Below are 26,879 nucleotides of genomic sequence, written 5' to 3'. Positions count from 1 at the left end.
ACAAGAGTACGGAGTCACAGTCAAGAAGTGTCAGAGGCACTCATGCTTGCAAAAATTCCAAAACCTTTAGCTCATCCACTCTAGTCTGGAGGACCAAAAACCACAGAGTCTATTTAAGTTTAAAAGCTTTATTAAAAGTAAACACATTTATTAAAATCTACTTTGTCATAAAACTATTTAACTGAAAACGGAAAAGTGCTTAGTGTTGACGATTAATTGGACACATTTCTTGTGGTCGAGCCGAGCTCTCACCTGGTTTGAACTTGATCCTGGTCGTGTTCTTAGGAGTCAAGCTTCTGTCTGTTAGGAGAAAAAGTGGTGCGTGTTAAAAATAAAAAGCAAGCATTCATCAGTTGTGCATAAAAGTGCAGCAAGACAACAGCCTTCCCTGGAAAAAGGGACATTTTTACTTTAGAGTAGACAGTCACAAATTATTACATTGTATTCTGTTTTTTTAACATTTCTTTATTACTCCTAGACCAAATATTATATAGTAGTGAGTGGTGTATTCTAACATTCTTAAATGTACTTAGTAGGTGGAACATCTGATGACGGGGCCAGCGCGGAGGTGGCGGTGTTGGGCGAGGACTCGGAGGACTCTGGGGAGGAGGCGGTGCAAGAGCCGGCGGACGGTCCTGTGGGGGTTCGCACGGTGGTGGCGGGAACAGGTAAGCTATATATTCCTTACTTATTGAGATTGAAGACTGCATAGTGTGCTTTCTGCACGGGTGTATTACAAATCAACCAGGTAGTAGCCTCCTCGAAATGTACTTCGACTTAGCTGTGAAGTTTTTGGTGAGAAGAATCCCAATAAGTTCTTAGATGAACGTGATGGATGGGATGAACGAAAAGCGAAAGAAGGGTGTAAGTAAGTGGGACGCGAAATTGTATGATGGCTGGCAAAGAAGAACGATATGTGTTTGCTTGGCCCCCGAGGTGGCTGGGAAGGAAAGAATATGGTATGGTGCATGGCTGGGTCAATAATGAAGCAAGGATGGGTGGAAGGACAGCAGCCTGGGTGGGTGAAACAGAAACTGTATGTGTGCGTATACTTTGAATGAATGGATGCCTGGAGCATGGTATTCTCTGACTCTTAGATAGCACATGTGTATCTAGAGAGAGTAGATGGTCGCTGGATGAACTAAGTGTTACCTTGAAGAGCATGTACCACCGCACCCGCACGTCCGTTCCAGTGTAGGGAAGGCAAGGAAAAGAAATTGTAAATGTGTCCAATACTACCATGAATAGTAGCAGTACTTTGTATTGCAACTGCAAGCACAGCATATATCTGGTTATTACGGTGGACACTCCGTACCTCTCTTAATAACTTTAGTTTAGTTGTAGTACGTCATTCATGTGTGGGTGTATCACTGTTCACTCAATATTAAGCAAAGCACCTAAAGTCATCCCATATGTCATCAAATACGTCCCATGTGAAGTGATAGATAATCAAATTATTTAGCTTCTTCATTTTCCTTTTCTAGTACTCATTTGCACTGTAGGGTGAAAGGTAAATTAATTAAGCAGTAGCCCTTGTAACAGAGTATTCTCAGTGGCACCCGTAATAGAAAAGTAATAGCTTCACCACCTGCATGTACTGGACCGGTACAGTAACGCAAGTCTGTCTCACTCATCATGGTGTGCAACTGTTTTTCTCGGGTGCAAGTTCACTGTGCTGCCATTCTGCCAGCTTGCATAAGATAACGTACCAATTTTCATAAACAAGAGAGAAGAAGAAGAATAAGACTGGTGTACTGTCATAGTCGACTGTAATGGAAGTCCATAGTGGTCGTAGAATTTGCTCATTAAACTACCACTAATGTTAGAGCAAGGATGCAGAAGTGGGAGGTTACATAGATACTGTCCTCAATAGTTATGTACTGTGCTTTCAATTTGCTACTTGTACTGTGACCCAACTTTCGGCTCAATCACTTTGTGTTATTAATGCTAAGGAGCATTGGTTACAGACTATGTCTTTCTTTCTTCATATAGTTGCTCCTTCCAAATCGACATCACGGAGGGAGCAGGCTCGAATGGCCCGGCAACGGAGGCTGGATGCCACTGTCGCCGAATATCAGCGGCTGGTGGCCCTGGAGGAGGAGGAGGACACGCAGTCGACCGGTGCAACAACAACATCCTCGACTGGGACAGCTGCAGCCTCCTCCATGACCCCACGGGACGCCAGCATGCGCAGTGCTCCAGCGGGACCGAGCCGGGCTAACAAAGCCAACCGCCACCGCCAAGCAACAGAAAGACCAGCTGCCCCCCACAGGAGCTGCAAGGCACGCCAACGCCGCCTAGGAGTCCGAATGTCCTACCTGGAGCAGGAGGTCCATAACTATAAGAACTTGGTGGAGGGCCTCCGCTTCGAGCTTGCCACCCTCCGCAAGGAGTATGATGCCCATGCCGCAAAATGCACCAGCACCCTCCAGTAGTGGAGTGTCCCTTGCCCTTTTTTTAGAGACTTTTGGGGGGTGGGATTTGGGAGTTGGGTTCTTTTTGGGACTTTTCAAAGACAATCGTTGGGGTTAGGGTGGGTCTTGAGGGAGATTATTTTGTTAGGGCTACATAAATATACATTTTTAAACTTTATCTGACCATACCTGTTTTTTACTGCTTTTCAGTCTGGTGGGTGGGGGACGGGGGTGTAACAGTAAGTTTGTTTTCCTGAAAAGTCGTAGGACTTTAGTAGTACTACCGTCAATCTCTCGTCTAGTCCTAAATAATACTCCATTATACTACCTCCCACCAAACGCTTATCTTACCTGTAATTTGTGTTAGAAATTAGGGCTAGGCCCAGGGCTGGCTCCACGTGAAATGGGGATTAACGTTGGCAATCCTGGGCGGGTGAAATTTCCTCATTGCGGTGGTACTAGTGGTGTGACACAGTGGCAGTTGCATGCCTATGGAAAAAAAGAAAACGAAACCTGGTTTGTCCTTACTGTAGCATTACAACGGTTACGGTACGATCGAGAATATAGCAGGTGACAGTACACTAGAACAGTGCCATAATGTAGCCTAACAAATCGTAAAGTATTTGCTTGCAAGTATAACTAGTACTTGCGTGGAATTTATTTGACATTGGCTCCTACTACTAGAAGATATAGTACTGAAGCTGAGTAAGTCTAGAAGTTATCCTCGTATTCCTTCACCAGCCTGTTGCTATGACCTTATCCTCCCCAGCAAGTGTGTGGAATTATTGATGTCATTTTAGTCAGACATCAAGCAAAACAACACAGCCCGGGGGAAGAGGGTTAGGGCTTGGAAAATGGATGGGAATGGGGGTTTCTTTTTGGGTAGGTTTTGTTGAGAGAAGAAAAAAAAAGCACAGCCTGGACAAACAATAATTGAAGATAAAGAAATCTTTGGGTACAAACTAAAGCTAAGCACATGCAGTCACACTCATAGAAGAAAACAATGGATACTGTATCTGTATTCTGTATGTTGTTGGAGTTGTCCTGTTGAATTTGGTAAGTAAGTTGCATGCAGCAAACAATTCCTCTTATTAGCGGCACTCCTCCATTCCAGCTGATGCTTCGTCCATCAATGTTGGTGACCACTGACAGAAGACACCCTGTTCACTGCCTGCCTGGCGGATGTTGACTGAAACCCGGCCTGTAATTATTGAACGGAAAACAGGAAGTGCTATTACAATACCACTGATAAATAAATAAAAGGTATGCACGCTGTGTGGTGCAAAAAGTCACACTTTGATTTCCCTAATAGACAGTAGAATATTTTTGAAATTGCATGCTCTGTCTGAGTCACCTTTTTAAGGATAAATAAGTATGGCCAAAATATTATAGCGGATCTTTCCCCTCAAGGTAGGTGTACTGTAAACTGTGTTTTAGAACAAAATTTGACCTTCCCAGCAATGCTCCCACCAAGACTCTTACTAAAGCCAGTCGCAAAAATGTAGAAGACCCCCAATCAGATCTCCAAAAACGATGCCTAGCAGAAAAATGGAGACAAAACGTACTTTGAAAGTAACAGTAAGTCAAGTCAAGTCAAGTCAGAGAATTTATATAGCGCACTACATACCCAGAGGGTCTCAAGGCGCTTAGGAAGAGGAGGAGGATTACTTGTCAAATATCCACGTTTTAAGTTGCTTTCTGAATGCTAGGTGGTTCTGGGTAAGGCGAAGGTAAGTGGGGAGTGAGTTCCAAGTTTTAGCAGCCAGGTATGAGAAGGATCTGCCTCCCATGGTGGTCTTGTTGATGCGAGGTACAGTGGCGAGGGCTTGGCTGGAAGAACGTAGTTGGCGGGAGGGGGCGTAGAAGGACAGTCGTGAGTTGAGGCATTCTGGTCCGATGTCGTAGAGTGATTTGTGTGCGTGGGTTAGCAGTCGGAAAGTGATTCTCTTATTGACGGGTAGCCAGTGGAGGTCTTTCAGGTGACCAGAGATGTGTTCGTTGCGCGGGATGTCTAATATGATCCTGGCTGATGCGTTTTGGATTGTTGAAGTTTCTTCTGGAGTTTAGCGGTAGTACCTGCGTAGAGGGTGTTTCCGTAGTCCAGTCGGCTCGTGACCAGAGCATGGGTGACTGTTTTCCTGGTTTCGGTGGGGATCCAGCGAAATGTTTTTTTGAGCATGCGAAGAATGTTGAAGCAGGATGAGGATACGGCGCTGACTTGTCTGTTCATTGAAAGTGAAGAATCCAGGATAACGCCTAGGTTCCGTGCGTGGTCTGTCGGGATGGGTGCTTTTCCAAGGGCTTCCGGCCACCAAGAGTTGTCCCATGCAGAGGGGGATGTACCTAGAATTAGGACTTCTGTTTTATCTGAGTTCAGTTTCAGACGGCTGTGTTTCATCCATTCAGCAACTTCTTTCATTCCTTCGTGTAGGTTAGTTTTGGCGGTGCTAGGGTCCTTGGTGAGAGAAAGGATTAGTTGAGTGTCATCCGCGTAAGAGATGATGTTGAGGTTGTGTTGGCGGGCGATGGCCGCGAGGGGGCTCATGTATACGTTGAAGAGGGTGGGGCTGAGTGAGGATCCTTGTGGTACGCCACAGATGACTTCAGTGGCCTCGGACTTGAATGGTGGGAGGCGGACTTTCTGGTAGGCCCAAATACAGACCGTGGATTGTATTCAAACCACTTGCAAGGAAGCAAAAGTATCCATAGCCAGCATCACTCCAACAGTGCTCTAAAACCCCAGAACTGCGTTGCAACAGAACACCCCGAAACACATGCAATCCTGCTGCTAGGGCTAACCCTAACGAACCCTAACTTACAAAAAGTGCCAAAACTGGTGTTTCCTTATGGATTTTGTCCAAAACACTTCTATCCGGTATTAGACCTTCCCAGGAATGCCCCAGGCAAGACCCGCCAACCCACCCGCAAAAAACCACGCGACAACACCCCCAAACAGCGAAAAAGCTAAATCTCATACTTACAATATCTCTCGGCCTTCGGTCCAAACGCGCTGTGCAGCTAGGTCATCATCAATCATCATAACTCCTGTTTTCCACCACGGATTTCCTGAAAAGCAAATGCAATCAAGATTAGACTGTCGCAGCAGTGCTTCGACAGAGACCCCGGCTGCAACCCACCCACGAACAGCAGGATGCCCCCCAAAACGCTACATTGAGCAAGATGTCAGAAGAAATAGCAAAAAAAAGGCTTTTCCTTAAGGATTTTGTCCAAAACACTTCTATCCGGCATTAGACCTTCCCAGGAATGCCCCAGCCAAGACCCGCCAACCCACTCGCAAAAAACCACGCGACAACACCCCCAAACAGCGAAAAAGCTAGATCTCATACTTACAATATCTCTCGGCCTTCGGTCCAAACGCGCTGTGCAGCTAGGTCATCATCAATCATCATAACTCCTGTTTTCCACCACGGATTTCCTGAAAAGCAAATGCAATCAAGATTAGACTGTCGCAGCAGTGCTTCGACAGAGACCCCGGCCGCAACCCACCCACGAACAGCAGGAAGCTCCCCAAAACGCTACATTGAGCAAGATGTCAGAAGAAATAGCAAAAAAAAGGCTTTTCCTTAAGGATTTTGTCCAAAACACTTCTATCCGGCATTAGACCTTCCCAGGAATGCCCCAGCCAAGACCCGCCAACCCACCCGCAAAAAACCACGTGACAACACCCCCAAACAGCGAAAAAGCTAAATCTCATACTTACAATATCTCTCGACCTTCGGTCCAAACGCGCTGTGCAGCTAGGTCATCATCAATCATCATAACTCCTGTTTTCCACCACGGATTTCCTGAAAAGCAAATGTAATCAAGATTAGACTGTCGCAGCAGTGCTCCCAGACCCCAAAACTCACCCACAAACACCCGGAACCCCGCCAAAGAGCACCTCAAAGGCAAGCAAGTCAGCAAAAACGGCAAGAAATTTCCACCTCATATTTGGTCCAAAACACTTTTATCCATTATTAGAGCTTCACAGCAATGGGCCCAAATCCGTCAACTCACCCGCAAAGAAGTAGAACACCCCCACAAGTGCTGAGTCTTTCTTCATTGGGCGTAATCCAGCACTCTGCTTTGAGGGAAATCGCAGTCTGGAGGAGGAGGATAGAGGAGCATGTTCTTCAGAACTTGTGAACCTGAGGAATGTAGACTGCGGCACTTTCAAATCAATAAGCAAACAAGTGAAGACAGTTCTGCTGATGGTCTTGTTTTTGGGATTAGGTGATTAAAGTTTGAATTAAATTAACTGTGCAAAACAAAGAAAGAGAGACACACAGGAATAAAAGTGAAAGTGAATAAGGACGAAAAAGAAAGTTATTGATTCATTGTCTCATTTTCAGGGCTCGGTGTCAGGGAATAAGAAGAAGATTTCGTCATCATACTCTGCGAATTCAGGCAGGATGAGGTCAGTGCCACCGAACAGAGAACAAATCCCCTCATCTACGTTGCCGTCCTCCTCGTCTTCATGTGGAGTGCTTTCTCGTACTTTGTAATCTGGTGGTATGAGGTGCTGATTCATCTTGATCATTGTCAGCCGCTCCACATTTTTGGGCGAGAGGCGGCTCCGTTTGGGAGTTACAATGCCACCAGCAGCACTGAAAACACGTTCAGAAGACACACTTGCGAGTGGGCAAGACAAATAGTTTATAGCCAGGTTGGAGAGCTCTGGCCACAATTGTTTTTTCCCATGCCAATACTGCAATGGCTCATCATTAAGAAAGACCTCTGTTGAGTCATTCAGATAGTCCTGCACCATCGACTCAAGGTCCTCAACGGTTCCTCCACTTTGCTTACTTTTTGCTGTGCCTGTGACCTTTTTTCGAGTACCATACCCAAGCAAACTTAGCCAATCCTCTTCAGCAGCCACTGTTACTCTTGTGTGTGGTGCAGATGATCCGGTTGCCGGTGTCTTTAACGGCTGAGAGGTCACTTGTGCCCCAGCCACAGGTGCAGAAGTGGATTCTTGTGACTGGGGATGGCCTGCTGATGCTGATGCTGATGTACTGTCTTCTCCTTCAATAACCTGCCGTTCTTTTTCAAACCTCTTGGCTGACCAGGCTAACCAATGTTTGTACTTTTGAACATCTGCATCAGCAAAAGGAAAGAATGCTTCGCCAGCCAGCGCCTTTTTGTAGCGTGGATCCAGAATAGTAGCACAAATGTAATGCTGTTCTGACTTGATCTTTTGAAGACGTTCATCACCACGTAGGCGCTCTAATAATTTCTCAGACAAAATAAAATGGTCTTTTTTTTGTACATCTTTTTCAAACTCAGAAGACACCGCCATCAGTTGGTGCTCCAGCATGCACAACAATGGGATAGCTTTTCCCAAATTACAGTCCTCCTGGCTGACTGCACGTGTGAAGAACTCAAAAGGACGAAGCATGTCTGTCAGGCTTTTAACTATGTCCCATTGCGCCGCACCCATCCGCATGTCCTCCTTCTGAGATGTACCCTCTGTGAAGAAATAGTGATCGAGTACCGTATACTGCTCATACAGACGCTCAAGCATGTAGAAGGTTGAGTTCCAACGTGTTGCCACCTCCTGGATGAGTGCTTTCACTGGTATTCGACTTTGAAGTAGCAGCCTCCTCAGATGCTTCCGGGCCTTAAAAGAATGGCTGAAATGGTTGCACATTTTGCGGCAGGTGGCCATTACCGCGAACGCTGCACTGTCTCTATCACTCAAGAATTTTTGAACTACCAGGTTGATACAGTGCGCCAAACACGGCACTCTAAAATAGCGACCCAGCGCCATGGCCTTAACTACATTGGCGCCATTATCCGTGGAAACATAACCAATCTGGCGTTTTTTTGGGGATAGCATTTTCAAGACCTTTTTGTCAAACTCGTCCAAAATGTTTTGGGATGTGTGACTTTTCTCCAAGCCAAACATGGCTAGTGTTGCATGTTTCCGAGCAGCTTTGAAAACTTTGTCCGGGTCAACACCTGCGTTTAGCTTTGCTTTAACACCTGAAAAAGAGACCCAGTGTGCAGTGATGCACATGTAATCAGCGCCTGCGCCACTGGTCCACATGTCTGTTGTCAGATGTATTGTGTGAACAGCACTCTTCTGCAAAGCTGCCCCAATCGCCTCCAGCACATCTTCATGTAGTGCTGGAACCGCAACTCTGGCAAAATAGAACCGGCTAGGAACCTTCCATTTAGGGCAGAGCGTTGCCACTAATTCTAGAAAACCTACCGCTTCTACAAAAGAAAAAGGGAGAAGGTCCACAGCTAGCATTTTAGCCAGCTTAGTGTTATACAGACGCGTCAGTGGGTGGTTGCGTTCATATGGCACGTCTGAATTAAACATTGTTCTAATGTTGCCCTGGACCAAGCATTTACGGGCTGATAATGACTTCGTTGACCCAATTTTGCTCGCTGGTGAACTTTTGTGCGTTGGTGTCTCACTCGCTCCAACACTCTTAGTGTGCCTCACATTGGGTGTGCTGCTGACAGGGGTACTGGGTGTAAGGGAAGTGTTTGACACGTCTTCTTCCTCCTCGTCATCATCAGATGCAACATCAACGTTTCCTTGAATTCGGGCTTCCTTGATCGCATCTAGGTGCGCAAACCATTGGACAGTGTGCTGTCTCCTAAGATGACCTCTCTGGCCTCCGGTACCATAGTTGGTACCTGACTTACCACGACTAACTGCAAGCTTACAAAGGGTACAAATGGCAAACTTTGGATTTTTTTGACAAACAGTAAAGAAGTCCCAAACTGGGGACTTGAAGTGTCTGTGGGGCCTGGAGGAGGCGGCGATACTGGTGGTGGTGGTCATGAAGCTAATGCCAGATGAAGTGGAGGATCTGGATTGCCCAACTTTTGTACGTTGTGCACTTTCACCGCCACTAATTAAGGTCGAGGTGGATGGAGGAGGTCCCTTCTTGCCAGAAAGAAATATGGAAGCGGTACGAGTTGGTGTACTACTTAACTCCAATGATTGTGGTGTTGTTTCCACTGCCTCCTCATCGACAACATCATCATCACGCTCAGCAGCTTTTCGGGCTAGGGTCAAAATGTCTGTTTGCTGCATGCCCGCTGGAGCTGCAGTGACCTTTATGATGACTGGGTCGTTGTTGTCAGAGTCTTCATCAGCAGCAGTATCCGCCACTTCTTGTTGAGCCTCATCATCACACTCCATAACTCTGAGACTTTGGACGAGCTTCCTTTTACGCTTAACTACCTTTGTCAGATCATGGTGTGCCTCACTCTCAGGCAGTGGTGCTGGTTCCCAATTTTGATCCGTATCATCAGAAGGAGGTGTGCTTGAAGAAGATGTAGACACCACCCTTGATCTCTTCCTTGCTAGGGGTGTGGAAGATGAATGATCATCAGGAGGAGTGTCTTCCTCAAATGATACCTCGCCTTGATTGTCGATTTCCTGATGTGCCCCTACTTCGGGAGGAACAACTATTGTGGGCACTTGTGACCCTCCATGCACCTCTGCTTGCGCATCTCCTTGCGCTGCCTCTCCTTCCACATGTACTTGGGCTTGTACTTGCACATGTGATTGTTGTTGCGGCTGTGGTTGTTCAACACTCGTCAGATGAGCTACAACAACCTGTGTTGATTGAGGGACATTGCTGCTGCTTTCTTGCGATGAGCCAACATCACTGGTCGATGGTGATTGAAGAACTATACTGGCTGCCTCTGCAGCACTCAAGGGCTTGGACTTAAGTTGGCGTGGTGGTGGTGGTGGCACTGAGCCCAATGGAGCGGGGGTGCTGCTGCCAGCTTGGTCCCCAGCAGATCCCGCTGCTGCTGCAGGCATACTTTTTTTTTTACTCCCAAAAAAAGGGGCGGGCGGCACACCAGTCTCCTTGGTAACTTGCTTCTTCTGCTCCTTACTGGCACCTTTCTTGCTAGAGGAGCTACGGGTTACTTTTTTTGGGGCCATCTTCTTCAGACCAGGTCAGAACAGCAGGCAGCAGTTGCACGAGTTGCAGAGTTGTCTGTGTCCAGACGTGACGTCGCGTGACGTTATGCTGCACACACACACCGCTGCAGGACTTCTTCCTGGCACTGGTGGTTCTCTTGAGTCTTGTGCACCTAAAAGCAATAGAAGACAGAGGAACATCAGTTCAGTTATACACCCCAAAAAATCGACAAAACACAGAAAAATGAGCACAATCCCATGCCATCCATGATGTTTATATTGAAGACACCCCACAGAAAGACTAGGGCCATGCAAGTATGCAACACTCACTACCCCTGGGCATAATGGATGAAAAGTAGGCAAAATAAGTGCAGGCCTCAGACACTGCCTCTCTTCAAAATGGCCCCTTACACCCCAAGCACATGTTGCCTGTACCAGCCAGGACTCAAGATGGCCACCACCACCACCCACATGGCCAGTCCACATCAACAGTACACCCCCAAAAAACAGACAACCAGCCAGAAATCACCACAATCCAATGCCATCCATGATGTTTACATTAAAGAGAGTGAGACCACACTACAGGCACACTCAGTCCATGCACCACTACCCCTTGGCAAAAGGCCCCACCAGCAGCCCCAAAAAAACGACAAAAAACAATAAAATCAGCACAATCCCAGCCCATCCATGGCCTCAATGGTGTTTAAATTCAAGAAGACACCCCTCAGAAACACTAGGCCCATGCAACACTCACTACCCCTGGGCATAATGGATGAAAAGTAGGCAAAATAAGTGCAGGCCTCAGACACTGCCTCTCTTCAAAATGGCCCCTTACACCCCAAGCACATGTTGCCTGTACCAGCCAGGACTCAAGATGGCCACCACCACCACCCACATGGCCAGTCCACATCAACAGTACACCCCCAAAAAACAGAAAACCAGCCAGAAATCACCACAATCCAATGACATCCATGATGTTTACATTAAAGAGAGTGAGACCACACTACAGGCACACTCAGTCCATGCACCACTACCCCTTGGCAAAAGGCCCCACCAGCAGCCCCAAAAAACGACAAAAAACAATGAAATCAGCACAATCCCAGCCCATCCATGGCCTCAATGGTGTTTAAATTCAAGAAGACACCCCTCAGAAACACTAGGCCCATGCAACACTCACTACCCCTGGGCATAATGGATGAAAAGTAGGCAAAATAAGTGCAGGCCTCAGACACTGCCTCTCTTCAAAATGGCCCCTTACACCCCAAGCACATGTTGCCTGTACCAGCCAGGACTCAAGATGGCCACCACCACCACCCACATGGCCAGTCCACATCAACAGTACACCCCCAAAAAACAGAAAACCAGCCAGAAATCACCACAATCCAATGCCATCCATGATGTTTACATTAAAGAGAGTGAGACCACACTACAGGCACACTCAGTCCATGCACCACTACCCCTTGGCAAAAGGCCCCACCAGCAGCCCCCAAAAAACAACCAAAAACAATAAAATAAGCACAATCCCAGCCCATCCATGGCCTCAATGATGTTCAAATTCAAGAAGACACCCCACAGAAAGACTAGGCCCATGCAACACTCACCACCCCTGGGCAAAGGGCCACACCAGCAGGCCCAAAAAACGACAAAAATCAGCACAATTCCAGCTCATCCATGCCCTCAATGGTGTTTAAATTCAACAAAACAGTTGTATCATGCACCCCTAACCAACCCTGGTCCTACTGGATACTGTGGCTACCAACAATATAATTTATTTAATGTTCTGAAAAAGTTCCAAAATTGTACTTGCAGCAACTGTAATGCCCCAAACAAACTTACTTGTGAAAGTTGATTTCTAATCCAAAAGTGATCCAAAGACAGTCAAAAAGGCCTCAAATCCAAATATCCAGCAGCATCCACAAAAAGTAATCCTTCCAGCTCCAGATCCAAATGAAAGTGACCAGGAGATGGACAAAGCACTGGGAGGAGCCTGCTGGACAGGAACAGGAAGTTGGAGACTGTGGGGCACTTCCTTCCCCCCCCCCCCAAAAAATGGACTCCTTGCAAAAAAAAAGGCCATGCAAATGTCAACCTGAGGAGTGATTCTGATAAAAATCATAATTTTCTGAAGGTTTATCCTGTTTGCTGGTGATTTTCTTGTGCAGAATTGCAAAATCTCTATTTCGCGAGTGCGAGATTGTTCCTTTCCGCCGCAACTACGTGTTAGCAATTGCGAACTCTCGCGAGGTGTGCTGTGCAAGGTGGCAAGCCGCGATTACGTATTCGCGGGCGCCAAACTCCCGCGGGATCACGCAGCAAGATCCAAAATGGCGCGGCACTCGCTAAATATGATCGAGAAAAACAACTCGGCAAACGCTTAATGACGGAAAGTGAACGCCGTGCACCACGCCGCGCGCCGCAACCAAGCAAAAAATCCGCCGCGAGCGGATTCACGGATTTTCAACAAATTCGCGAGAGTTTGCGGATTGCGAATTTGCCGAAAATCCGAAAAATCCACGATCGGAACGGATTTTACGCCCATGCTTAGCTGCAGGCAAAGCCCTCTGGTGGGACGTAAAGGTGCATAATGCAGGACAATGCACAAGGAGGCTGTAGGCAATGCCATCTGTTGGGAAGTAAAGGTGCATAGCAGGACAATGCACAAGGAGGCTGCAGGCAATGCCCTCTGGTGGGAAGTAAAGGTGCATAACCAGGACAATGCACAAGGAGGCAGCAGGCAATGCCCTATGGTGGGAAGTAAAGGTGCATAACCAGGACAATGCACAAGGAGGCTGCAGGCAATGCCGTCTGGTGGGAAGTAAAGGTGCATAACGCAGGAGAGTGCACAAGGAAGCCTGCAGGCAATGCCCTCTGGTGGGAAGTAAAGGTGCATAACGCAGGACAATGCACAAGGTGACCTGCAGGCAATGCCATCTGTTGGGAAAGAAATGTGCATAAAACAGAACAATGTACAAGGAGGCCTGCAGGCAATGCCCTCTGGTGGGAGGTAAAGGTGCATAACCAGGACAATACACAAGGTGGCTGCAGGCAAAGCCCTCTGGTGGGAAGTAAAGGTGCATAACGCAGGACAATGCACAAGGAGGCTGTAGGCAATGCCCTCTGTTGGGAATTAAAGGTGCATAGCAGGACAATGCACAAGGAGGCTGCAGGCAATGCCCTCTGGTGGGAAGTAAAGGTGCATAACCAGGACAATGCACAAGGTGGTTGCAGGCAATGCCCTCTGGTGGGAAGTAAAGGTGCATAACCAGGACAATGCACAAGGAGGCTGCAGGCAAAGCCCTCTGGTGGGAAGTAAAGGTGCATAACCAGGACAATGCACAAGGAGGCTGCAGGCAATGCCCTCTGGTGGGAAGTAAAGGTGCATAACCAGGACAATGCACAAGGACGCCTGCAGGCAATGCCCTCTGGTGGGAAGTAAGGGTGCATAACCAGGACAATGCACAAGGACGCCTGCAGGCAATGCCCTCTGATGGGAAGTAAAGGTGCATAACGCAGGACAATGCACAAGGAGGCCTGCAGGCAATGCCCTCTGTTGGGAAGTAAATGTGCATAACCAGGACAATGCACAAGGAAGCTGCAGGCAATGCCCTCTGTTGGGAAGTAAAGGTGCATAACGCTGGACAGTGCTCAAGGAGGCTGCAGGCAAAGCCCTCTGGTGGGAACTAAAGGTGCATAACCAGGACAATGCACAAGGAGGCTGCGGGCAATGCCCTCTGCTGGGAAGTAAAGGTGCATAACCAGTACAATGCACAAGGTGGTTACAGGCAATGTCCTCTGGTGGGAAGTAAAGGTGCATAATGCAGGACAATGCACAAGGAGGCCTGCAGGCAAAGCCCTCTGGTGGGAAGTAAAGGTGCATAACCAGGACAATGCACGAGGAGGCTGCAGGCAATGCCCTCTGTTGGGAAGTAAACGTGCATAACGCAGGACAATGCACAGGGTGGCTGCAGGCAATGCCCTCTGGTGGGAAGTAAAGGTGCATAACGCAGGAGAATGCACAAGGAGGCTGCAGGCAATGCCCTCTGTTGGGAAGTAAAGGTGTATAGCAGGACAATGCACAAGGAGACCTGCAGACAATGCCCTCTGGTGGGAAGTAAAGGTGCATAACAAGGACAATGCACAAGGAGGCTGCAGGCAATGCCCTCTGTTGGGAAGTAAAGGTGCATAGCAGGACAATGCACAAGGAGGCTGCACACAATGCCCTCTGGTGGGAAGTAAAGGTGCATAACCAGGACAATGCACAAGGAAGCTGCAGGCAATGCCCTCTGGTGGGAAGTAAAGGTGCATAACCAGGACAATGCACAAGGAGGCTGCAGGCAATGCCCTCTGGTGGGAAGTAGAGATGCATAACCAGGACAATGCACAAGGAGACTGCATGCAATGCCCTCTTTTGGAAAGTAAAGGTGCATAACCAGGACAATGCACAAGGAGGCCTGCAGGCAATGCCCTCTGGTGGGAAGTAAAGGTGCATAACGCAGTACAATGCACAAGGTGGCTGCAGGCAAAGCCCTCTGGTGGGAAGTAAAGGTGCATAACCAGGACAATGCACAAGGAGGCTGCAGGCAATGCCCTCTGTTGGGAAGTAAAGGTGCATAACGCAGGACAATGCACAAGGAGGCTGCAGGCAATGCCCTCTGGTGGGAAGTAAAGGTGCATAACCAGGACAATGCACAAGGAGGCCTGCAGGCAATGCCCTCTGGTGGGAAGTAAAGGTGCATAACGCAGTACAATGCACAAGGTGGCTGCAGGCAAAGCCCTCTGGTGGGAAGTAAAGGTGCATAACCAGGACAATGTACAAGGAGGCTGCAGGCAAAGCCCTCTGGTGGGAAGTAAAGGTGCATAACCAGTACAATGCACAAGGAGGCTGCAGACAATGCCGCCTGGTGGGAAGTAAAGGTGCATAACCAGGATAATGCACAAGGAGGCTGCAGGCAATGCACTCTGGTGAAAAGTAACATTGCATAACCAGGACAATGCACAAGGAGGCTGCAGGCAATGCCCTGTGGTGGGAAGGCCTTCAAGTGGCCACTCTGCAGGCGCACCTAATGTCTGGTATTTACCGGCACTATGAGGAACCCACTCGCATGTGCAAAGCTGTAAGTGGAAAGAGACCAATAACAAACATATCTTTAAGCCACACAACACCTTTGAAACTATGCCACCTCTGCACCGACCGCCACGTACACATCATGCGTGACTCCTGCAGACTTCAGGGCACTTCTGAAGGGGTGAGACAAGGCTCTTTCTATGGCCAGAAGGAGTGGTCATAGAAGCATCAGTTATCCAACAGGAGCCGGGCATGTCTTCTAATGCAAAGCCAGATGTTTCTCTATTTGAGTTTTTTGCAAGATACAGCTTTACAGAAATAAAGATACAACTTGAGCGATTTACAGGGACAATAAAGTAAAACAATTTTTAAGTTGTGTCACTTAAAAGTATCACTACCTAAAAAAATATTAAATAATTAGGAAAATGCTTGAACAGGAACCTAATTCTGCAATCTTTAGAGGAACCCTCTCTATGTTCCTAACCACCAGCGTGGCAGCCATCACAATCCCGTGTGGACTCAGGGTACAGATATAAAGGCACGTTGCTCTCTGGGGTGTGTGGACTGCCCGACACCATACAGCCAAGAAACCTTATGTGAAAACTGGCTTAAACCAAAGATGCCTCAAAGATAAAGGCAGCAGAGATATTTCGAAGCACTTTGAAACATCTGCACTGGGGCCACTATAGAAAACGAAGGAATTAATAAATGAATCTAAAAAATGACCCATGAGCAAGATGAACATAGCGACAATAAACGTGGCTCCCAACACTAGCGGTAAGTGGCTCTCTTGTTGCAATCAGGCACAATTAGCCACAAAATGGGAGAACTCTTGCACGTAGCGACTGACAGTAGTGTTGCGACTCAAGAACCTAAGCTTAGAACCCCAAAGTTTGCGATGTCAAAAAAAGACATTATTTGAGTGGTAGTTCTTACCCTCCCGTCAACCCCCTCGCTTATAATTGATACTTGTCAAAACTCAGATTTTGCTAAAACGAAACAAAATGGGTTCTTTTTTTCGGAGATCGCAAGATGATTCCTCGCATCCACATTTGACGTCATTTAAGGGCATCTCTGTATTCACCCAAAAGCCCTCCATTACAGATATGAAATATCATTCATGTTTTCTTTTATGGTGAGAACCATGTACAATCTGAAGTTTTTTCGCCTTCTGGTGCAAACTGAACAGGGGTCTGGCTCTTGATCTAAGGGTAGAGAAAGAGTGCGGAGTGTGAGGTCCGAGCTCACTGAATGGACCTTTCTGCAGCCGGTGTTTTAGCACGCCCCTATGACAGCCAGGAGATTCCTCCAAAAGCAGTCACAGTCCAAATGATGGGGCATAAAAGACACCTAAATGAAGACATCAAGAACTGCAATGAATGGATCACCATCTGCACCGACACCCCGGACCCCCTCAAACACAGCAGCAACCTAACGGAAGACCACAAGAACTGCAATGAATGGATAACCACCTGCACCGACACCCTGGATCCCCTCAAGCACAGGAGCAACCTAACGGAAGACCACAAGAACTGCAATGAATGGATCACCATCTGCAGTGACACTCTTGATCCCCTCAAGCACAGCAGCAGCCTAACGGAAGACCACAAGAACTGCAATGAATGGATCACCACCTGCACCGACACCCTGGATCCCCTCAAGCACAGCAGCAACCTAACGGATGACCACAAGAACTTCAAAAGCAAAAAAAGCAAAAGCAGTCAAAGTCCAAATGATGGGGCATAAAACACACCAGGCATGCTTTGGACACGAGGCGTTCGTCAGCTTGATATACACGTTACAGGCATTTCCAATCGATAAGTTGTTCTCTCGGCTCATAGGCAAGGCAGGTGATCAATTCTCAACTTTCTCTGCGCAGACACCGTGGGATGAGCTAGAGGTCAGGCAAACGGTGGTCAGCCCGGCGGAAACACCTGTGTGACGGGCTGGGAACTCGGCCTGACACTGAACCAGCACCGCACAACCAGACCGGGGGAGATAAAAGATGGCAAAATGGGGTTCGAGGCGGAAAGGTAAAGTGGCACGGCGGACTGGAATGAAGCGAGTTTGACAGCCCCATTGTCGGTCCGTCCCATTGTCAGGCGCAGAGATGAATTCAAAGCTATGCACCCGCTGCCGGGTAAACAACAGGCTACATTTTCAAAGCACGGAGCCAAACTGGCAGAGTTCCAGCTTGCCCTCTCTCTTATCCCACCCTAAAAAGCTGGGCTACACACATCAGGACGCCGCGCTAGCCCACGCGAGGCCACTCAGTCAACCTAGAAGTGGGCCCGGGCAGTGGTAGAACTGTGAGGCTCTATTTAGGGAGGATAAGTCCAGTTAAAGCACTGTTGGCAGTGGCAGCTTCCACCCTGGCGCATGGGTGGCTTTAGATGGGATTAGGAAAGGATGGAGAGGGGAGGCTGTTCCTAGAGAAGGCTGAGTTCATTGTGGGCACAGAACAAAGAAAACCAGTGGTGCGGGGGCAAGGGAGCCTGTTGTCTGTAACGCGCTGATGCGCGTAACAGACACCGGTGGGACGTGGGTGGAGCAAAGGCGGGACATGCACCCGCCTTTGTCCAAGTGCGTGCTTTATTTTTTTTAAAACAGCACGCTAAAGCCAATGACTGCCGGCGAAAGCAAAATCACATGCACAAGCGTGTGATCAGCTTTCAGAACCCCGTACAAGAGGTCTCTTGCTGCGCGAGGAATGTTGCGCACTGCAATGCTAGGCGCGAGACCTAAAAGGCCTAAACACTATCAGTGAAGTCGTCCCTCCCATCCTGAATGATTCCATTAATGCAGCCCTCTTCCCAGGAGCCTTGAAACAGGCAGCTGGTACAGCCCTGCTGAATAAACCTTCCATGGACCTCACCAAACTCTACAACTACTGACCGAGCTTCCTCCTACCATACACGGCCAAAGTCCTACTGACCACCATCAACAGGTGTTAGACCTGGCACCATTGGCGTGGGTCTCCCTTCCATTTTTGCTGTTGCCTCATGTATTTTTGCTGGTGTTAGATGCTGTGGGCACGGGGCCACTGCTATCCATCACCACAGTGCAAGTGTTCCATATTGTAAATTGATGTATTTATCAGTGGTTCCATGTTTGGCTATTTGGTTTACTTGTCAGACCCTAGTCTAGTGCACTGAGTGTGCCCAGGGCGTGTAAATCTAATTGCTGCTGGTGGGCCTGCAGCACTGGTTGTGCCATCCACAGAAGCAGCCTTGTAAAATGTGTCTAATGTCTGCCATTGCGGAGCCTGCGTGCAGTCTCGTACTGTCATGCTGACTGGGCAAGTGCACCCACTTGCCAGTCCCTAAACCTTCCCTTTATTTCATAGCAGTCACCCCTATGGTAGGCCCATGGGCAGGGTGCATTGTAAGTATAAAGTGTGACAAGCCCTGACGTGTGTGGCATGTCCTAATTGGTCATTACAGCCATTTTCATGTTTCACTATTGCAAGGGTACCTGTTCTCCATAGGCCAGAATGGGCTGTTAGAGTTATTACATTTTATAATCCTAACTGTCTCGGAGAATATGGTGGAAATTCGAGTTTAGTATGCCTGGACTCAGATTAAGAAAATACATCTTTTAGTGAAGTTTGTTTTAATATTCTGTGTTTGCAAATACCACTATTAGAAAGTAGATATTTGCTTTTCTAACCATTCAGTTCAGTTCAGTTCACACGCTTTTATTCGGGTGTAATATACAACCATATTAGCAGTGCATATAATCTTCAAAAAAGCAATACAACATAATAAAATACAAAACAGACAGCATATACCAACAGTTAAGAGACAATGAAAATACATAAATCAACAAACAAGATCGTATATTCATACTTTTGTTAAAAACAATGTGGGAAAGTGCATTGTGCAATTCAGATTTTCAGTTTTCCATTGTTTAGACAGTACTATACATACTAAATATTAAAAAAATAAAGTGCATTGTGCCATTTACATTTGTGGTGCCATAACATTTCCCACATTAACGATCAGTGATTTAGGAGCAGTTAGCTATACCCTCTCAGTTGTCAGACTACAATAGATTTCCTGATAGCAATAGAATGTAATAAGATGCTACATGAAAACATAATCCTGGGTTGTCCAAATAGATCAACAAATTCATTGCAGTTGTTGTCGATCTTACATTATACTTTAAAAAGATAGGTTTTAAGTAAAATTTCCTTATGAAAAGATAACATTTGCAAAATAATAAAAAATGGCAGCAGCTTTGTCGTGATATATTGTCACAAGGTCAGACGGCCGAAGTACGCTTTTTCATGACTGGGAATGCCACAAGATGATGGGCGATACCCAACCTAAGACGAGTCAAAACAAAGCGATGAGATGGTTTAGAAACAATAGTTAAGTAATCCTGAAAACTATCATTAAGACCCAATTGCTGATAGAACATAAAAGTTGACTGGTCACCAATAGCTCTAAAACGAGACTTTATTTTATATTTAAGGAAAGAGGTTTTTATCTCTGATTTGGCAATTAAAGGTGCATAATCTAATTCAGTCTGGGCATCATAATTAAAAAGGAGGCCATACCAATGGTGGATGTAATTTAGCCAAAGGATTTTAAGGCAATTATCTGATCTCATACAGTCTTTAATTATAGATTGGGTAAAAGCAGTCTCGTTCTTAGCCAAAATAGATCTCCATAGGAGAAGCGGTCGAAGGGCAGCGAGATCCGTAATGTAATTAATACCCACTTCGCTGATTGTGGAACACATAAAAGACATTTAAGAAAAGTATTTTCATCCTGCTGTAATAGATCAAATTGGCTATGACCCATACCCCTGCACCATAAAGGGCAGAGGTAACACATCTTGCATTATAGATAGTTACCATGTCCGCGATGCGGCAGTTACCCAGTTTTGTCGCAAATCTAAAAATCCTGTTGGTGTTCCTAGTCATCTTAGAGCGTATATTTTCCTGTTCGCACACCCATCTCCCCATGCCTGCAAAAGTAATGCCTAAGTAACAGAAAGACTGTACCACTTGAATTTTTGATTTTTTTTATATTTATATAAAAGGAGCTATTGGCTTTAGGCTTCATGCCACAAGCATGGTTCCGAAAGCTGCAGAGGGGCTCAGCTCATGCCAGAGCACCCTCTCACATAAAACCAAGCACTCTGCCTCCAGGATTGTCAAGGCCTACCATAGGAGTGACTTATAGGTGCATATGTGTCTACATCTAAGGTTAGATATAGGAATACTATATCAAAGTAAGGGGTGATTACACCACCTTACCCAAGCTGTGTGATCAGCCTGTGGTGTCTGTTTGGATGGCCAGCCAGTGGTGGCATAACACATGCTGCAGCCCCTGGAAGGCCTTGGATGCACCTATGCCCTGGGAACCTATGGTAAACTATACAGGGGCTCACAGAGGTGACACAATACCCAATCTGGTATGTACCTAAAGTACATGGTATAAATTTAGAGAGAGAACAGCTGGGCGCTGTGGGTCTGATTAGCAGGCCCACAGCCACACTAAAGTCGAAAAACCAGTAAATCACAGCAAAAAGTGGGGGTGACCATAGGAAGCAGACCCTACTCTCCTATACCCTCTTTAACACCAATGATGCCCACAAACACCCCTAGGGCCAGAAGGAAAGCCCCCCAGGGCCCCCGGATAGAAGAGCTCAGCTCAGCCCTAGGCTACCCGGATAGAAGAGCCCTGCTCAGCCCCAGGGGCCCCGGATAGAAGAGCCCAGCTCAGCCCCAGGGGCCCACAGATAGAAGAGCCCAGCTCAGCCCCAGGGGCCCCCCGGATAGAAGATCTCAGCCACGGCTGGCTCCTGCAGACATTCCCTCCAGGATTATTCAGTCTATTTCTAAAAACACAGCAGAAGGTGCTGACAATCTCCTACCTGAGCAGAGACCTGTGCAGACATGTCCAGGCTCTCTCCTCCTCCTGGGGCTGGGTGGTGGGGGATAGATCTGGGGTCTGTGAGAGTCTGAAGATGAACCACCTGACAGGGCTCCTTCCTCCTCTGCAGCAAGCTGAACACTCAAGGGGAGACAGGAAGTGATGTCAGCATCCGTTGCTCGTGCTGTCTCTGCCCCTGCTGACCCGGAAGAGGAAAGCCTTCTCCCTCCATTATCATCCAACCTCCCTGTTTCCTTCTGCCAGCGGGTCAGTTCAGCAGGGGTAGCTTCCTTCTGTATCTCTCAAACACATTCCATAGTGTTATCAAACATTTTAGACTCCTCCACCCATCTAGTGGAATTTACATACATTGGAGACATTTTTGATCTAGCAGTGTCTTTTGCTGTTTGTTCTGCGAAAGCATTCCCTTCTCCCACAGTATCCACTATGGCCTTGTGCACACTACATTTCATAATTGCTACCTTTCGAGGCAGAGTCAAAGGCATTAACAACCTTAAGATCAAAGGGCCATGTTGTATTTGCTGGCCATGTGAAGTGAGGAACCCCCTTTCTGCCCACAATTTGCCAAAACTAGGAGCCATGCCAAAGGCGTACTGGCTATCTGTATAGATATTTACTTCTAGTCCTTCACTTAACCCACATGCTTGTAACAGGGCTATTAACTCAGCTGCCTGCGCAGAATGATAGGGAACTCGAGATGTTTTAACTACAGTGTGCAGGGTAGTAATTGCGTACGCAGCTGTCGTCTTGCCACCTGGTAACTTAAAACAACAGCCATCCACATACAACTCCCCTTGGGGGTCAGATAGGGGCGTGTCTGTGAGGTCCACCCGTCCCTTCATTTCTTATTCAGTCCGAAATATACAATCATGTATGTCATTATTTGGTTCATCCGAAGGGAGGGGTAGTAACGTGGCTGGATTCAGAGTGGCACACCTTTTGATAGTGATATGGGGAGCAAATAAAGTCAATTTATATCCAGTAAGACATGTACTAGTAAGGTGCTTTGTCTTAGTTTTATTCAAAAGCGTGTCCACAGCGTGGGGTACCATCACTGTGAGGTCAGAATTTAGCACGAGTCCTTCCGACTGCCGAATGGCCACCGCCACTGCGGCTGTAGCCCTCAAACAACTAGGAAGTGCTCTGGCAACATAATCCAATACTGCCGAAAAATACGCAACAGGCCACACAACTCAGAACTCACTTTTTGGTATCTAGACTTATTTCTTCTTCACAGATCATAATGGTGCGCTAGATAGGTCTAGATCTCTTACCTTTATAGATTGATTTACTAGAGTGCGAGCATTACCATTAATTATACATAAGCTGTTTTTACAGTCTTTGTTTGTGTTACGGTTTGGCCAAAAATAAGATTACACCTGATAACTTATGTATTACCATTTGTAAGGTAGAGTCTAGCATATGAAACAACATACTATGATTTACATATGTTATTTACATATATCATTTACTTTTCTTAATGATTATAATTTTGGAGTGCTTTAACATTTCTCCACGCTCGTATTCTTAAGGTAACATGTCGTCAGTATCCATGCTGGTGAGGGCATATCGATGAGTCTTATGTAATCAGTGAGGACTCATTGACTGGCAACGTCGCGCTCTCACTCGAGGGAACTACATTTCCCATGAGGCTTGAGGTGACGTGCAATGACTTAACCACGCTCTCGCGTGATCACGTGATAGCAACATGGAGCAGCATGTAAGGAGCCTGCAAATATAAACATGGCCAGTTCCTGTAGTCGGTACCTCCCCGACGGCTTAGACAACATCAGAGGTACCGACAGACAGGTAAGACCAAGCGTGACGAGTGATTGTCGTAGGCTGAGCATTAGTTGAGGGGTCTCTCAAGCACCAGAATATAGATATTGTCGCCCCTTATGCTAGTCACACTGCATGACTTAGGAGGATTGAGGGGAATAGATAATGATCTTCAAGTACGTCTTTTTCCTAAACTCTATTTGGGCTATGACTATTGCATTTATCTGTACAATCGGACTACACAATAAGATTTGGATAGCAACATCAATTATGAATGTACCCGGTGGGTTTTGTAGATTTGCACTCTGCTAATGGAGAGACACTGAGCAGACATGGATGGTTTATGGTGAGAGAGATACCACCCAGACCATCATACCATTCAGTCTGCATTATGTTTGAGTCTAAGTTAGGTGTAAATAACATCGAGCGCCATTAAAACCAGTAATATGGGACCGGCCCATGATAACAGGAAGGGTTGGTTTATGATAATGCATAGGAGTCTATATTGGTGTGCTGCAATTTGAACAATATGTTTAAAGATGTAAGGCTAACCAGGGCAATTAAAACGTTGGGTTGCTCTGGTCTTTCCTTTTTAGAGCGGTGCCTCCTTTACCCTGAGCCGTTGCCAGGAGGGGAGAGGTATTTCCTCCATATACTTGAGGTAAGAATAGAAAGTTGAGTGCCCTAAACAAGGGATAACCGGCTGGTAAAAAGCGATGCCACAATGGTCATCATTAGTATGGAACACGTGTGATTTACACCCAAGGCTTACATTGCCTAGACATGTACTCCTTTCTGTATTTCCTTTTAGATTCTTCAAGAGATACGAGAATTGTGAACTGTGACTAACAGGTGACATGGTTGTATTGTTTCCAATGTGGAGCTTATACATAGGCACAATTTAATGGTTTAATTATTTCTTCACTTTTGCAGTAGCATAAATAATTGGACAGGTCCTGATGAAAGCACAAGCTACAGGATTGCCTACAGGTGCTGAAACATGTTGACCATTTGAATATTTAGAGACAGCTATCTTTTGAACCTGTTCTTTTGCACCGTTTTTAATATTGGACCGTGGCAGACAAGAATAAAGTTGTGGTCTCGCCATGCTTCAATTTTAATCTCACTTTCACGATTGCACTGCACTTTTTCCCATACACTCTATAATACATCTGCTCACATCTGTGTGATCAAACTATCTAGTATAGATGTATAAAACATCCTTGGGCTCCTCCATCAATAGGGTGGAGTTGTAGCCCTTATAGACACCAGGTTGACTATCAAAGGAGACCCAGATGATGAAGCATGTCAACTGGAACGGTGAGTGATGGGAATCCAAAAATGTATTGAATATTTTTTCAGGATATTATTGGGTTAGCTTTGGCTAGTTAAAATATACGTGGTTCCATTCGTGTCTAGACTCTGGGTTATTGTTGTTGTGTGTATAGTTAATGTGGGGCTATATATTCCGGTGGTCTTTAAACTTTTGCCTCTGACCCTACCTAAAATGTGCTGTATGGTGTCCAGACGTTACCCAGGTACAACCACAGACTTTTCCGAGTGCAGTCCGGCTGGGTGTGCACCACACGTGCCACACCAAGGTGTCTGATCAAAACCTCTATTATTAACCAAACAAAGCATCTGTACGTGCAGCCTCAGTGCCACCCAGTCAGACCCCCGAAACTCTCCGTAGTACACCAGCCACCAAAACCAAAATCAGCTGACTGTTTCCAAAATGCCGCGCAACAGCATAATCCAAACACAACAAAGTAATACACTCACCTGGTGCACTCAGGTATGATTGCGAGTTCTCCACTGCCCACTCCTAAAGACCAACACAGGTCAGTTCCTGGGTTACACCCGTAGGACTCCAGCGAGGGATCACTAGCAGCTGGGGCTCCCTGATCGCGAGAGCGGAGTTCAGCCAGAATCGTTAGTTAGTCCACCCCCTCGACCAGAGTACCCCTTCAAATGTCCTTATTTCACCCCGTATTACAGGAGGACGACCCCAAACGCGGAGTCCGGGCGGAGTCGCCAACTGTTGTACTACAAATTCATTAATCTAATGAGCCATACTTACCAATGGCCCGCAATAGATATCTTACCAAATGATCAGTCATTTGGCAGTAAAGAAAAGGCAATTGTTTATTATTCAAAATACTCTATAGAGGAGCCTCTCCATCCACACCCAGCAGGTCTGCCGAGAAGACTGCCTCATCACACTTAATACACATCATATATTCCTTTGTTACAGTACATGAGGTCACCGTACAAGGAAAACTACCAGTTGGCACAGTAATTCGAGGAAGGACCATATATGGCACACAAAGCTTGTTCAGAAGTCTGTTTTTGCTACTACTGGGGAAGGTCATGAGTGGTGACTCCCTTTTGTCTCGGTACATGGGAGTATCGTCCCGGTGCCTCCGAGAATGTGCTCATCTCCTTGAAGGCCAGATGCGACCTTGGGACTCAGAGCGAGGAGAGAACATCATGAATTCAGCTGTCTTGTGTAACTCAACTAATTGGAGCTTGCTCAGCTACTTGACAAACAACACGTGACCACTGCCCGGGCCTAGTTCATGTAAAATGCAAGATGGCGTTGGTGCAGTTCTCAATTTGTAATGAAGGATACCATATAACACAAGTAGGGGCTAGTCCAACTACTAACGTACTATAAGACATGATATATGGGAATCTATACTAATATAATAAAGAGAGAGCCCAAACCTTTGAGGCGGGTAATCTCAGGAACCATAGCACCAATCACAGCACCCAATACAGCATTGGAAAGGACAGTTGCAGCAGATGGACATAGGCTATACAGCTGGACACCATATAATTTTTTTTTATAAAGCGCATGGTTACGCCATCTCGGTGTGTCTCCACGCTAAGTGAGAGGGGGGTGGCATTTACCTCAACAGTGGGCCAAAGAATGAACGTTAGGGGAAAAGTAGTCTGTTGTGGGCGTGGGTGTTCTGCTGGAAAGCCATGGGCGTGTGCATAGAGCGATGGGCGCGGCATGCTGGGACTGCCGTCCCGAAACGAGGGGGAGTTGCATTTACCATTTGGGCGTGTGCATTGGCATGTGCATAGAGCGATGGACGCTGCCTGCTGGGACTATGAGGGGGTGTTGTATTTACCATTGTTGTAGGAGTTGGCCGTTGACACGAAGTGGGGCGTGTAATTTCCGTCGGATGGAGCCGAGCCGTCCCAATATGAGTGGGCGTCGTCCCAATACAAGTGGGCGTTGCATTTACCATTGTTGTGGGCGTTGCATGTTGATGCGATGTGGGGCGTCTAATTGCTGTCGGCTGGAGCAAAGCACCAGGTGAAGCGCACAAACACGTTCGCATCTGCAGCGGACACAAACGTTCCCATATTGCATTGAGGACACGGCTTCTTCTGCGGGGGCTGAGCCGGGTGATGAGGCGATTCTGAGTCGCGGGGCCTGAGCCGGGTGATGGGGCGATTTAGAGTATGTTTTTTAAAAAAACGCGGGGCCTGAGCCCAGTGATGGGGCGATTCAGAGTACGTTTTTTTTAAAAACGCAGGGCCTGAGCCCGGTGATGGGATGATTCAGAATAAGTTTTAAAAATAAATTGCCTTGCAAATTGCAAGCATTGCAGACATTCGATTTCATCCCCGGACAACGTCGGGACCGCCTGCTAGTATATATATATATATACATATATATATATGTATATATATATATATGTATATATATATTCACTGAAAAAACCATAGGTTATAGACCATATATAGTTAGGAATTAGCATTTAGAAAACCTTATTTTACTCACACAAAACCATTGAAATTCC

This window comes from Lissotriton helveticus, chromosome 1_1, assembly GCF_964261635.1.
Source record: "Lissotriton helveticus chromosome 1_1, aLisHel1.1, whole genome shotgun sequence".
In the NCBI taxonomy this organism is placed as follows: domain Eukaryota; kingdom Metazoa; phylum Chordata; class Amphibia; order Caudata; family Salamandridae; genus Lissotriton; species Lissotriton helveticus.
The sequence above is the reverse complement of the archived record's forward strand: the minus strand, read 5'-3'. Positions refer to the sequence as shown.